Raw genomic sequence first — 13,767 nt, 5'->3', positions numbered from 1 at the left:
AATAAAATGAAAAGTTTCTAAATATCAAAAAATCCTTATGAAGAGCAATAAACAGCAAAAAACTAAATCTAATCAATATTTGGTGTGACCACCCTTTGTCTTTAAAACTGCATTAATTGTCAGAGGTACATTGTTGTGCAGTTTTATAAGAAACATCAGCAGGAATGTTATTGTAAGAATCTTGGAGATCTTCCAGGTCTTCTCTAGACTCTGGCTGTCACGCCTCCTTCTGTCTCTCCAGGTAATCCCAGGTAGACTCGATGATGTTGAGATCGGGGCCCTATGGAGGCCATACCATCTAAAACCATATAAAAAATATATACTGTGCCCAAGACTTTTGCACAGTACTGTACGTGGGAGTAAAAAAGCTGATGGGTCTCCTGTAAGCGAAGAGACACACTGAAGGATGGTACGCACTGTGACACTCAATGACTACTAGTGCCCCAAGGCCCATAATAACATCTGAGAGTAAATGAAGCATAGGCAGCTAACTTGGTGAGGAACACTCTCGAGGAGTACGTGAAAGTAGTGTCAACCAGATCTGGGCTTGAAGCTGATAATCACAGAGGAGGAAGAGCCAGTGGTCAGAGGTTCTTTCATTGACCGGGGATCAGGTTGAAGGCTTGGCTGCAGATCAGACTCCTGTAGGTAAGGACTCCGATAAGAGAGATGGGGGACAGAAAGGGACAGGAAATGAGGTGTGGTGCTGGGGACAGAGCTTGGAATCAGAGGTTTGGGTAATTGTGAAATAAGTGTGCACGTTTGAGTTTGGAGCTGATTAGCAGAATAGCAGTGGTCAGGAGTCCTAGGATCATTCAGAAACAGGCTCTTTAGTGTACACTGATATTTTATATTAATTTTTATATTTATCTTACATTAACCCCATTCTCATTTTGTTATAAATTCTTCCTAGTTTATATCACTTAGTGGGGGCAAATTGGAATAGCCAATTAATCTGGCAACCTGCATGTCTTTGGGATGTGGTGGTGATGGGGGGGGGAGGGTTGGTTTGAAATAGAGTACCCAGCAAGACCAAACAGTTACAGAGACAATGAGAAAACTCCACACGCACAGCAGGAGAGGAGGTCAGGTTGGAACCTGGGTCAATGGACCTGTGCGGCAGCCTTTTAATGACACAGACATTTTTTTTTTATCTTCAAAGCTCCAGACAAAAGCAAAACAAATCAGTCCAAAGATCCTGCAGAGTGAGAGAATGGAGAAAGCGGCACAGAATGTAACCGTTGGGATCTTCTGCCGCAACTTATGAAACACTGGTTTAACCGCACTTGGCTGTGGCAATATAGGAAGAATGTGATTGTGCTGGAGAGAGTGCAGAGGAAATTCCCCATGATGTTGGCTGGATTGGGAAACTTTAATTATGGGGAGAGACTAGTCAGCTGTGAGTATACTGGCAAGATTCTGACTGTCTACTCTGTTTATGCCTCTCTTAGAATGTTATAAGATTCTATCAGCTTTCCCTTCAGCCTTTGATGCTCCAAAGAAAATAGCTAATACCCTCTAATGTTCATTGAATCCTTATAAACATCTTATGTGCCCTTTCAAGGCCCCTAGATCCTTCCTGTAATGGGGTGACTTGAATTGCACACAATTTGAAATATAAATAGCCATAAAAATCTTAGATTTTTAGTTAATTGCAGGTTAAATCATATTGCTAAATAATACATTAACAATACTTTTAAAGCCACGTTAAATTTGAACGATGTGGAAGATGAAGTGTCTAATGATACAATTGAAAGCTCTCATTTTTGTATACACATTTTATTTTGTTAATTGTAAAATTGGAACAATTTTTGAGCTTGCACAGCTGCTGCAAAGTTATGAATCCAAGGAGACATGTTTTCAGCAAGAGTCTTTGGAACATTGTTTATAATGTTTATAGAAATAAGAATCATTGTCCGTCAAAGTTCCAGTGTGCTCCAGCAGACTCACAAAACTTACATTTTTGATTTTCTTTTACACAGAGTTACATCTTAGTGAAGGAATTACTCTCACCCCGCTGTCACATAGGGTAATAAGATTTATTGTTGTCATTTGTAAAATGTTGCTTCATCGAAGGCATTTGGTCCAAGGAGTTAAACACAGGCACTATTGCTAATGTCTGAAGTGTTTTGAAACACACATTGCATTAGGGAACTAATGCAATGCAAATTAAGTGTCCTCTGAACTTGAGAGAGTACCCAAGCTGGTGTGGAGATATGTTTCTCCCAAAGGAGGTTGTAAGGCACTCCTTTCCTTCAGTAGCCTGCAGGTCACCCTTGGGCAAGGTGTAGCCCCTGCTTAGCCTACCCCGATCAGGGTGACGTGAAGCCATGGGAACATGTGGGTGGACTGTCCTATGAACAGCTCATGCATATCGCAAGTCCTGGTTTTGCTAGCACTGACGCCACGTGAAGAATCTCTGAAGAGTATTGATAATGGCTGAGTTTACCTGTCTTGCAAAGGTACTGTCGAGAAGGCAATGGCAAATCACTGCCGTAGAAAAGTTTGCCAAGAACAATCATGGTCACAGACCACGATCACCCATGTCTATGACGAGGTACATAATGACAGCACAACGAAGTGGCTATTTTCATCGGACACCATGTTGTCTAGATTGGAGGATACTAACTATACACAGAGGATTTAGAAACTTAAGTCCTTTTCCCATGAATGTCAGAGGCCAAGGGGGTGACCTGAGAGTAGGATATAACATTATGAGAGACAGTAGGTAGGGTAGATAATTAGGATTTTATTGGAATTGCAATAACATGGCCCATGTACAGAGATGACACAGAGCAGCTAATGATGTAGGTCAGATCCTGCTGAATGATAGAAGCCTTTTGGCATCTTTCAAACAACACACTTTCATTTGGAGTGATCTTATTTAGGATTATATAGGATTATGAGAATCAGACTTGTAAACAAAGCAGGCCAGCTGTAAGAAATAGGATAGTAAGCAAATTAGAGCTAATGAGTTGTAGTCAATGATGTTTTCAATGTCGTTGGGATGTTCTGGAATTCATATTGTGAATTATATTCTGTTAGCATTGACAAACTGTTTTACATAGAACATAATACAGAATGTAGAAATTTACAGCGCGTTACAGGCCCTTCGGCCCACAATGCCGTGCCGACCATGTAACCTACTCTAGAAACTGTCTAGAATTTCCCTAGCGCATAGCCCTCTATTTTTCCAAGCACCATGTATCTATTTAAGAGTCTCTTAGACAGTATTGTTTAATATAGCTGTTAGGGAGGGTTTAAACTAAGTTGGCAAGGGGAAGGAAGCCAGGGTGTTAGGGTCAAGGAAGAGGAAAGTAGAAATAAGTCAAAGATACTGTTCAGCAAAGATGGCAAGAAGGACAGGCAGGTGAATAGACTGGATAATTTGCTGTGAGATAGAAATAAAGCAAAATCAGTAACAGATACTGATCTAAATGTGCTGTACTTAAATGCACGCAGCATTAGAAGTACAGTGGATGACCTTGTTGTACAGCTACAGGTTAAAATGACATTGTAGCCATCACCGAGTCATGGCTAAATGATGGATATGATTGGGAGCTGAATGTCTAAGGATACACAGTGTATAGGAAAGATAGGAAGGTAGGTAAAGGGGGTGGTGTAGCCCTGATGGTAAGCAATGATATCAAATCACTAGAAAGAAGGGACATAGGAACAGAAGAAGTAGAATCCCTATGGGTCGAGTTAAGAAATGGCAAGGGTAAAAAGACTCTAATAGCAGTTATATACAGGCCTCCAAACAGCAGCCAGGATGTGGACTACAAGTTACAACTGGAAATAGAAAAAGCATGTCAGAATGAAAATGTCAAGATAATTATGGGGGATTTTAATATGAAAGTGGATTGGGAATGTCAGGAAGGTACTGGATCTCAGGAGAGGGAGTTTGTAGAATGCCGACAGGATGGCTTTCTGGAGCAGCTTGTCCATAAGCCCCCAGGGGATCAGCTGTTTTGGATTGGGTGCTGTGTAATGAACCTGAGGCGATTAGGGAGCTAGAGGTAATGGAACCCCTTGGAAGTAGTGATCATAATATGATTGAGTTCAATTTCAAATTTGAAAAGGAGAAGCTGGTATCAGGTGTATCGATATTTCAGTGGAACAAAGGAAATTACAGTGGTATGAGAGAGGAAGTGGCCCAAGTTGATTGGAAAAGTAAGCTTGATGGAGGGATGGTAGAGCAGAATTGGATGAAATTCCTACAAGAAATAAGGAAAGTGCAGGAAAAATATATTCCAAGAAAATCATGAATAGAAAAATGGCACAAATGTGGCTAATGAGAGGGGTTAAGACTAAAATAAAAGCAAAAGAAATGGCATACAAGGAAGCAAAAATTAGTGGGAAAACTAAGGACTGGATGACTTTTAAAAACTTATGGAAGGAAACTAAGCCATTAGGAAAGAAAAGATGAATTATGAAAGGAAGTTGGCAATTAACATAAAAAAGGATACTAAGTTTTTAAAAAAATATATGAAGAGTAAAAGAGTGACATGTGTAGATAGAGGACATATTGAAAATGATGCTGGAGAAATTATAATAGGTAATAAAGAGATGGCAGAGGAACTAAATGAGTATTTTGCATCAGTCTTCACAGTGGAAGACATTAGCAACATACCTGACAGCCAGAGGTTTCAGGGAATAGAATTATGTACAATCAAGATTACTAGAGAGGAAGTGCTTGGGAAGCTAAATGGACTAAGGATAGATAAGTCTCCCAGACTGGATGAGGTGCACCCATGGGTTCTGAAGGAGTTGGCTTTGGAGATTGTGGAGGCATTGGAAATGATGTTCCAGGAATCAATTAACTCTGGCATGGTTTTGGAGGACTGGAAGGTTGCAAATGTAGTTCCGCTGCTTAAGAAAGGAGGGAGGCAGGAAAAATAAATTACAGACCTATTAGTCTGATATCGGTAGTCGGAAAGTCATTGGAGTCGATCCTCAAGGACGAGGTTATGAAATATCTCAAGGTGCATAACAAGATAGGCCCAAGCCAGCATGGTTTCATGAGGGGAAGATCCTGCCTCACCAACCTATTTGAATTTTTTTGAGGTAATCTCAAATAAGATTGAGAAGGGAGAGGCTGTGGATGTTATATATTTCGATTTTCAAAAGGCCTTTGATAAGGTGTCGCATAAGAGGCTACTTAATAAGATGAGAACCCATGGAATTACAGGAAAGATATTGGAATGGGTGGAGCATTGGCTGATAAGCAGAAAGCAAAGAGTGGGAATACAGGGATCTTATTCTGTTTGGTTGCCGGTTACTAGTGGTGTTCCGCAGGGGTCGGTGTTGGGGCTACTTCTTTTTACACTGTATATCAATGATTTAGATTATGAATTAAATGGTTTTGTGGCTAATTTTGTGGATGACACCAAGATAGGTGGAGGAGCAGGACCTGTTGAAGAAACAGAAAGGTTGCAGAGAGACTTGGTCAGTTTAGGAGAGTGGGCAAAGAAATAGCAGATGAGATACAATGTTGAGAAATGTGCAGTTGCACATTTTGGAAGAAGAAATAATTGGCAGATTATTACTTAGATGGGGAGAAAATTCAAAAATCGAAAGTGCAAAGGGACTTAGGGGGTCCTCGTGCAGGATACCATAAAGGTTAACCACAAGGTTGGATCGGCAGTAAGGAAAGCAAATGCTACGTTGGCATTCATTTCAAGAGAATAGTGTATAAGAGTAAGGAGGTGTTGATGAGGCTCTATAGGGCACTGGTGAGACCTCACTTGGAATACTGTGAGCAGTTTTGGGCCCCCTATCTTAGAAGGGATGTACTGATGTTGGAGAGGGTTCAGAGAAGATTTACGAGGATGACTTCTGGAATGCAGGGGCTAACAAATGAGGAACGTTTGTCAGCTCTTGGACTATATTCATTAGAGTATAGAAGAATGAGAGGGGATTTCATAAAAACATTTCGAATGTTGAAAGGGTTGGACATAGTAGATGTGGAAAGGCTGTTTCCCTTGGTGGGTGAGTTCAGGACAAGAGGCCACAGCCTTAGAATTAGAGGGTACTCATTTAAAACAAAGATGAGGATAATTTTTTTAGCCAGAGGGTCGTGGATTTATGGAAATTGTTGCCACATACAGCTGTGGAGGCTGGATCATTAAGGGTTTTTAAGGAGGAGATTGATACGTATCCAATTAGTCAGGGTATCAAGGGATATGGGGAAAAAAGTCGGAAATTGGAACTAGATGTGAGAATAGTTTACCTCATGGTGGAGTGGTGGAGAAGACTCGATGGGCCGAATGGCCTACTTCTGCTCTTTTGTCTTGGGATCTCTGAAAGACCCTATTGTGTCCACTTCCACCACTGCTGCCGGCACCCACCACTGTGAGAAAAAATTTTAGATGGCACAATTTGAAATTATTTATAGGAATTATTGACAAAGCAGCAACAGAGACCAGTAAACAGACCTTGTAGCAGTACAACATTGATAAATCAATGGACATGGTGCTACTTAGCTGACTAATCAGCTTTCATAAATTAACTAGCTATCTAAACACAAAAGGTAATTGTCCTTGGGCAGGCTCCCAGCTAAGAGAAGTCCTGACTGTCACCTGTTTTCTTACAAATGGGAGGCTGTGTTGCAAATATTATCAAATCCAAATGAAGTTGGGCAATATTACCAACAGTAGCGTATCACTTCCTAGTGAGTTCAGCACATTCTGTGCACATTTAGAACAGAATGCTACCACCCCCCCGACACTCTCTGAACCCACAGTCACCAGTGCAGATCCAAGGTCGGTCTTCCAGAGAGTGAACATGTAGAAAGCATCTAGCAGGCATGTTTGTAGATATCTTAACCTTGCTTTGCTTCAGGCTGTGAGTCCTTCTGCTTTAAAATCATCCAGATATCCAAGAAAAACAAGGTGACATGTCTTAATAACTATCACTCAGCGGCTCTGACGTTCACCACCGTCAAGTGGTCATGATTCATGTTCAAATTTAATTGTCATTCAATCATACACAAGTACCCATGAATACAGCCAAATGAAACTGTGTTACTCTGGGGTCAAGGTGCAAAACAGTTACACACAAGACACATATAAGATAGCAGGCACACACAAGGTATCAATACAGTCACACAAAGAGTCCAAGACCTGGAGTCCATGAATGTTGCAGAAATTCGTAGCCGTCCACAGTACAACTTGTCTTTTGCTGCAAGAACACTAGGGGGCAGCACCAACTCCAGCTTGGATGCCACACCCTCTCTCTTGGGCGGCTGTAAAGAGGCACCTCTGCAACTTCATCCTCGCTATGACGGAGGGCACACCGTGGAGTTGATGTACATCAGCTCCAACTTCTCAGACACCCTTGACTCCCTGCAATTTGCCTGCAGCTGAAACAAGTCTACGGCGGATACCTTCTCCCTGGCCCTACCCTCATCCCTTGAAGCATCTGGACAACGAAGACAATTGGTTCTGTTGGATTGTGTGGGCCAGCTAATAGAGGTTTTTACGGACATCTTTAATATCTCTTTACAACAGTCCACTGTCCCTGCAGGCTTCAAGGCAGCCACCGTCATTCTGTCGCCCAAGAGAGCAACGGTAAGTGGCAACGACCTCAACAATCATGAAGTGCTTTGAGTGGCTGGTAATGGATTGTATAAACTCCCAGCTTCCAGCTACATTGGACCCTTTCCAGTTCACCTACCTCTCAAACTCGTGCACTGATGAGGCTATAACCTAGCTCTCCAGTTTGTACCGTCCAACCTAGAAAATCATGCCTCATACACTAGGTTGTGGTTTATTAGCTTCAGCTTGGTGTTTTACACAATCATTCCTTCAAGGCTGGTAGGTTAACTAACCTCACTGGGTCTCCACACTCCTCTCTGTAACTGGATCTTGGACTTCTTGACAGAAAGACCCCAGTCAGTCCAGGTTGAGCAACACCTCATGCTCCAACACTCTGAGCACTGGTGCCCCCAGGGCAGTGTGCTCAGTCCACTGTGGTCTCGTGACAGCACTACCACATCCTGCTCAAACTGCATCAAGTTCTTTGATGGTACATCAGTGGTTGGCCTCATCAGCAACAGTGACGGGTTGGCACACAGAGAGGAAGTAGAGAGGCTTGTTAAATGGTGTGAGAGCAACATCCTGAGTCCCAATGTGGACAAGACAAAAGCGATGATCGTGGGCTTCAGGAAGGAGCAGGGTAACTGCTTTCCACTGCACATGGTTTTACCATGGAGAATGGGAAGTGCTCCAAGTCCCTTGGTGTGTACATAATAGAAGGTCTAACCTGGACCCAGTGCTGATGAAGGGTCTCAGCCCAAAACGTCAACTCTACTCTTTTCCACAGATGCTGCCTGGCCTGCTGAGTTCCTCCAGCATTTTGTACGTTGCTTGGATTTCCAGCATCTGCAGATTTTCTCGTGTTTGCGATTGGACCACAACATCTCCTCACTAGTCAAGAAGGCACAGCAGTATCTATATAAGGTGATTAGGCTGTGCAAGGCTTTCTACAGAGCATCAGAGAGTGTCCTGTCTGGCTGCATCATTGTGTGATACAGAAGCTGCAAGGCATTGGACCACAAGACCAGACAAAGGATAGCAAAAACCACTAGGAGGACCACTGGGGTCTCTCTTCCTCCTATTTCTGACATTTACTGGGAGCGTCGTATACGAAGGACCTCCAGAAGCATTGGTGAAGATCCCTACAATACATCCCCGAACTCTTTGACCCACTACCATCAGGAAGGAGCAAGGACTGGAACTGCCATCCTGAGCAATAGCTTCTTCCTCAGGCTGAGAGACTAACGAATTTCTTGCCACCACTGAGGTCTCATCACTAAACAGAGCTGTTTATTGCTTAATCTTCATCTGTGTTGCACGCCACATGCACTTGGACTTATATTTTATTAACTTATTTCTGGTAATGTTTTGTTGTATGTGCTGTGTGAAATTTACAGCATGTTATGTGGGTGCACCGTGGTCCAGAGGAAAGCTTTTTCATTTGGTTGTATACATGTAGTGTCAAATGACAATAAACTTGAAAATTGATTTCAGCTGTGCTTTCAATGCTACGATTCCAAGCAAACACATCACTGAGACCCTGACCGCAGGAATGAATGCTTCCCTCTGCAACTGGGTCCTTGACTTGCTGAGCAACAGTCTGCAATCAGCAACAACACCTCCACCATGATTATTCTAAACACCGGGGTTCCCAAAGGTTGCATCCTCAGCTCCCTTCCCTACTCCCTGTACACTGATGACTGTATGATCCCGATCTAACTCTATCTACAAGTTAGCACGTGATACCACCAGTGTGGGCCACATCTCCAATAACGTTGAACTGGAGCATAGGAAGGAGATCAAGAGCTTAGTGACATGTTGCTTTGACATCAACATTTCCATCAATGTTGACAAAACAGAAAAACTGGACATTTAGAGAGAGGTGGAACACATGTTCCTGCCTGCATCGGGGTGTTGAGGTCGAGAGTTGAGAGCTTTAAGTTCGTAAGTGTAAGCATAACCAAATGCCTGTCTTGATTCAACCTCATTGACACCACAGTCAAGAAAGCTCACCAATGCCTCCATTTTCTCAGGAGGCCAAAGAAATTTGGTATATCCCCATCGACCTTCACCAATATTTATCAATACACCATAGAAAGCATCCAGTCTGAATGCATAACAGCTTAGTACGGCAACTGCTCTGCCTGTGACCACAAGAAACTGCTGAGCTATAGACAAAGCTGAGCAGATCACGGGAACCAGCCACCCTCTATGGACTCTGTTCTCACTACCTCAGTGAAGCAGCCAGCATAATCAAAGACTCCACCCACCCTGGATAGTCTCTCTTCTCTCTCCTCCCATCAGGCAGAAGATACAAAAGCCTGAAAGCACATATCACAGGTCAAGCATGGCTACTCTGCAGTTAGAAGACTATTAAATGGTTCCCTACTTTTGACCTCACCATCTACCTCGTTATGATTTTGCTGTCTACCTGCACTTTCTCTGTAGCTGTTACACTTTATTTTTCACTGTCCTTGCGCTACCTCAATGCAATGTATAATGAATTGATCTGTATGACCTTTTCAATATCCCACTATTGACAAAGGTAAATCAATTCCAAAGCTGTGATTAATTTCCTTGTTCTTAAAATCCAACAATAAAAGTTGCTGGTATGGGACATGGGAACTAGAGGACATGATTTGAGAGTTAGGGGGCAGAAGTTTAAGGGAAACACGAGGGGGTATTTCTTTACTCAAAGAGTGATAGCTGTGTGGAATGAGCTTCCTGTAGAAGTAGTAGAGGCCAGTTCAGTTGTGTCATTTAAGGTAAAATTGGATAGGTATATGGACAGGAAAGGAGTGGAGGGTTATGGGCTGAGTGCGGGTAGGTGGGACTAGGTGAGATTAAGGGTTCGGCACGGACTAGGAGGGCTAAGATGGCCTGTTTCCGTGCTGTGATTGTTATATGGTTATATGGGACAGATTATAGGGAGCGAGAGAAAGACTGAGAAAAATGAAAAAAAAGAGATGTAGGGAAAAAATAGAGAAGGAAAAGCCAAAGAAATAAGAGACCAAAGAAAGAGAAGTGAAAAAGCTGGAGAAAGAAACGAGAAATAACAAAGCAACAAATAAAAGTACTGCAAAGAGAAGAGAAAGAAAAATTAAAAAAAAATGAAAGCACAAAATGAGAATCAAAATGAGTAAAAAGAAAAAGGCTGAATGAAAAAGCAAGCGAAAAGATGTATCAGAAGAAGTGGGTGAAAAAATTGTGGTGATATTGAAAGCCTTGATGTGGACCCCACTCAAGCTTTGACTTAATACTTCCATCAGCAGCTTGCAAAGCTGACCAAAATGAAGACTAATGACTTAACTGTCTACTACAAAATCTCCATTACTCACTTTGTCCCTACCTTTACAAGGCTTACGTAGTTGTATTCTGATTTTTTTTTAATGAGTGTAGCCAACTGCACCCTGAGAGTGAGAAGGGCCAGCCTGTGGTCCTTAAATCCACATTCTGATCAAAGCTGTAACATTGTAGTATGACATGAGATTTCCAACAGCCTCCGTCAATGTAGAGACTGTAAGAACTGAATAGGGGTTACTGTAATTTAATCATGTCTATTCTTCCAGACGTGACCAACCTCTCAAAGTACTTCATCACAGTAGAAGTGAGTGCCACTGGGTGATAGCCATTGAGGCAGCTCACCCTGCTCTTCTTGCGCACTGGCAGGACTGTCACCCTTTTGAAGCAGCTGGGAACCTCCGACTGTAGCAGTGAGAGAATGAAGATGTCCTTGAATACTTTCATTAGCATGGACAATAAATTGACTAACCAACAGAAAGCAGCAAGGTTAAAGGGACACTTTCAGATTAGCATCTGAAACCAAGGATCACTGCTGGGACAGAGGCTGTTTACAATACTTATTAATGTTTCAAAGGAAGGAAACCAATATTGTGGAGCCTATTTTGAGGTTTTGTATTCAGCTCTGACCTTGTGCTAGGCCATGGTGTAGAAACCGCTATGGATTTTTATGGAAGTGAGCTGTTGCTTTAGAGTTGCAGACCAGCAGATCACAATGTACTGTAGTTAGAGAGCTCTGTTGCAATTGTTAGTCACCTGAGTTGAAACAATTGCTGGATTGTAAAGTCATTCTGACAATCTAAAACTGAGGGAAAAAAATCAAAAGCCTGGAAACTTGAAAATGACTGTTAAAGGGGAAAACCAACAACACAGTGTTTGCTGTATCTTTCAGCAGACAGGAAGTATGTGCAATGAATACTGTGATGAATTTAATTTTGTAGGAGAGGACAAGTGAAATTCTGTAACAAAATACACAAAGTTATTTTTTATCCGCAGGGGAAGAAAGTTCCAACTGTCTACCAATATTATGGAGTCAAGACTCTTCATTGAAATTTTTCCAGAACAACCCTTCTCTTTGATGCACCATCAATAACTCACTCTGAGACGTAAAGGCGAGATATCGGCTTTTATTGACTGGAAGAAGGAACAAGCAGTGAGTGACCACCATACTACATCCTGGAGACTGAGAGGCCAGGCTCAGGCCTTGATCGCCTTTATACAGGGGTCTGTGGGAGGAGCCACAGGAGCAGTCAGCAGGGGGAGTGTCCAGACAGGTATATGTAGTTCACCACACTCTTCTTAGGCCTATTGTGGCATGGCCGCCAACAGCAACTTGGCTGAGTCCTCTGTCCTGAGGTGAAGGTTGTTCTGCCCTGTAGTTTCTGCTTTCACTGTGTACATTTATGTGTCTTCTAGATGAAGATTCTTCCTCTCCCAGGGATTAAGTCTTTGGAGCTTCTGTTGACATTCCTGTAGCTCTGGGTTTTTAAAAAATAGAATGGGGTTGCCAGCCGCGTGCTCAACCTCCTCCTTTAGAAGGTAGGCTTGGGATCATCCATGTTGGAGTTAGAACTGCCCTTCAGCTGTTATAATTATTCCAATCTTCCCTAGACCCTCCAAGTTGTTCAGGAGCTTAATCCTTTTCAAAGTGAGGATGGCCTTAAATTGCCATGGTAACACAGCTGTGCCTGGCTTCTGCTGTACCAGAAGCTTTGCACAAGTTAAATTACCTCTGGTAGGGGACAGGGAGGAAGGGGAAAAAATGAAAGAAAATTAAAATAAAAAAAAATTACCTCCCTCCTGTTAATTTCTTCATAATTAGTATTTACCAGAATACTTTGTTTTATAACAATGTAAGGATACAGCTAACATAAAGAACATACATCTGTTGAGAATTATAGCCGAGTCAGAAGCTGTTTCACAGACTGTAAACCTAATTCTTTCAGAAGTGTAAAAATAATCCATTCTTTTGTGATCTAGGGGATGGAGCCTTCACAGTAACCCAGCCAAGGATGGGTCTGCCGTTTCAATGGAACATTTATATCAGTCTCTTCAAACATCATCAACAACTTCCTAGCAGTTTACTGGACTGAACTTTGCTTTTCCAAATAGCATGCCTGTAAGTCACATGTCAATTCTATTCCAAGTTGTGGAAGGAAATGAAGAGAGTCTGTAGAATGCAGACTGTTGCCAAGTCTGAACTTAACTCAAGTCTTTTTAAGCAAATGATCACCATCAAGTGAAATTACCAGCAGCTGGTGGTGAAATGTTGATGATGCAATTAGTTAATAATATGAATATACAAACATCAGTTCTACAAAAAAAATTACTGCAAAAGATCTATGTTGTATTTTAAGAATTGCCAAAGCTGCTTGCTAAAATTTTTAAAAATTCTGACCCCCAAATCTCCCACGTTCATGAACTAAGATGCTTGTCAAGAGTCAGGCAGCTAACCAGTTCCCAGAGGTAGAATGTCAAATCATTATAATGAAGTTGTTATCTTCTAACTTAGTGAGTTTTATGATCAGTGACTGGGTTTCTCAGGCTTCAAAATATCAGCAGAGCCAAGGACATCTTTATACACAAGGTTAATGGCATTAAAGTGTTGCCTGTGCCCTAGAAAGATCAGCCATCCTTCCCCAGCTTCAGATCTCCCTGCAAACTCAACTGTTTAAAATTGCACAGCCAAGTGACAAAGTGACCAAGAGCGATGTTGTGCAGACAGCTCATGAAACTACTTTTACTTCTTCTTCCAAATATGATTTTCCTACTAAGCTGTGTGCAATTGGGTCCTGTGATTTACATTTTGATGGTGTGTTTTTGTGTCGATTGAACAATCTGGCGCATTGCTGTCTCTGAGGGAGCTCGGTGAGGTTGGGAGTGGAGTGTGCAACCTGGTGGCTTGGAAGCGAGGTGGGAGCCCATGATG

General features: G+C 42.2%; 1 long non-coding RNA gene across 1 annotated transcript; it reads left to right on the top strand.

The window, feature by feature from the left end:
- Positions 1–1,238: 1,238 nt before the first annotated feature.
- Positions 1,239–13,147, top strand: LOC132405665 (uncharacterized). Its single transcript, XR_009515939.1, has 3 exons — positions 1,239–1,399; positions 11,835–11,991; positions 12,819–13,147. It is a non-coding gene; the product is annotated as an uncharacterized LOC132405665 (long non-coding RNA).
- The last annotated feature ends 620 nt before the right edge of the window (positions 13,148–13,767 follow it).

Source organism: Hypanus sabinus, chromosome 2 (assembly GCF_030144855.1).
Source record: "Hypanus sabinus isolate sHypSab1 chromosome 2, sHypSab1.hap1, whole genome shotgun sequence".
Lineage (NCBI taxonomy): Eukaryota > Metazoa > Chordata > Chondrichthyes > Myliobatiformes > Dasyatidae > Hypanus > Hypanus sabinus.
This window is presented reverse-complemented; position numbering and strand designations above follow the sequence as displayed.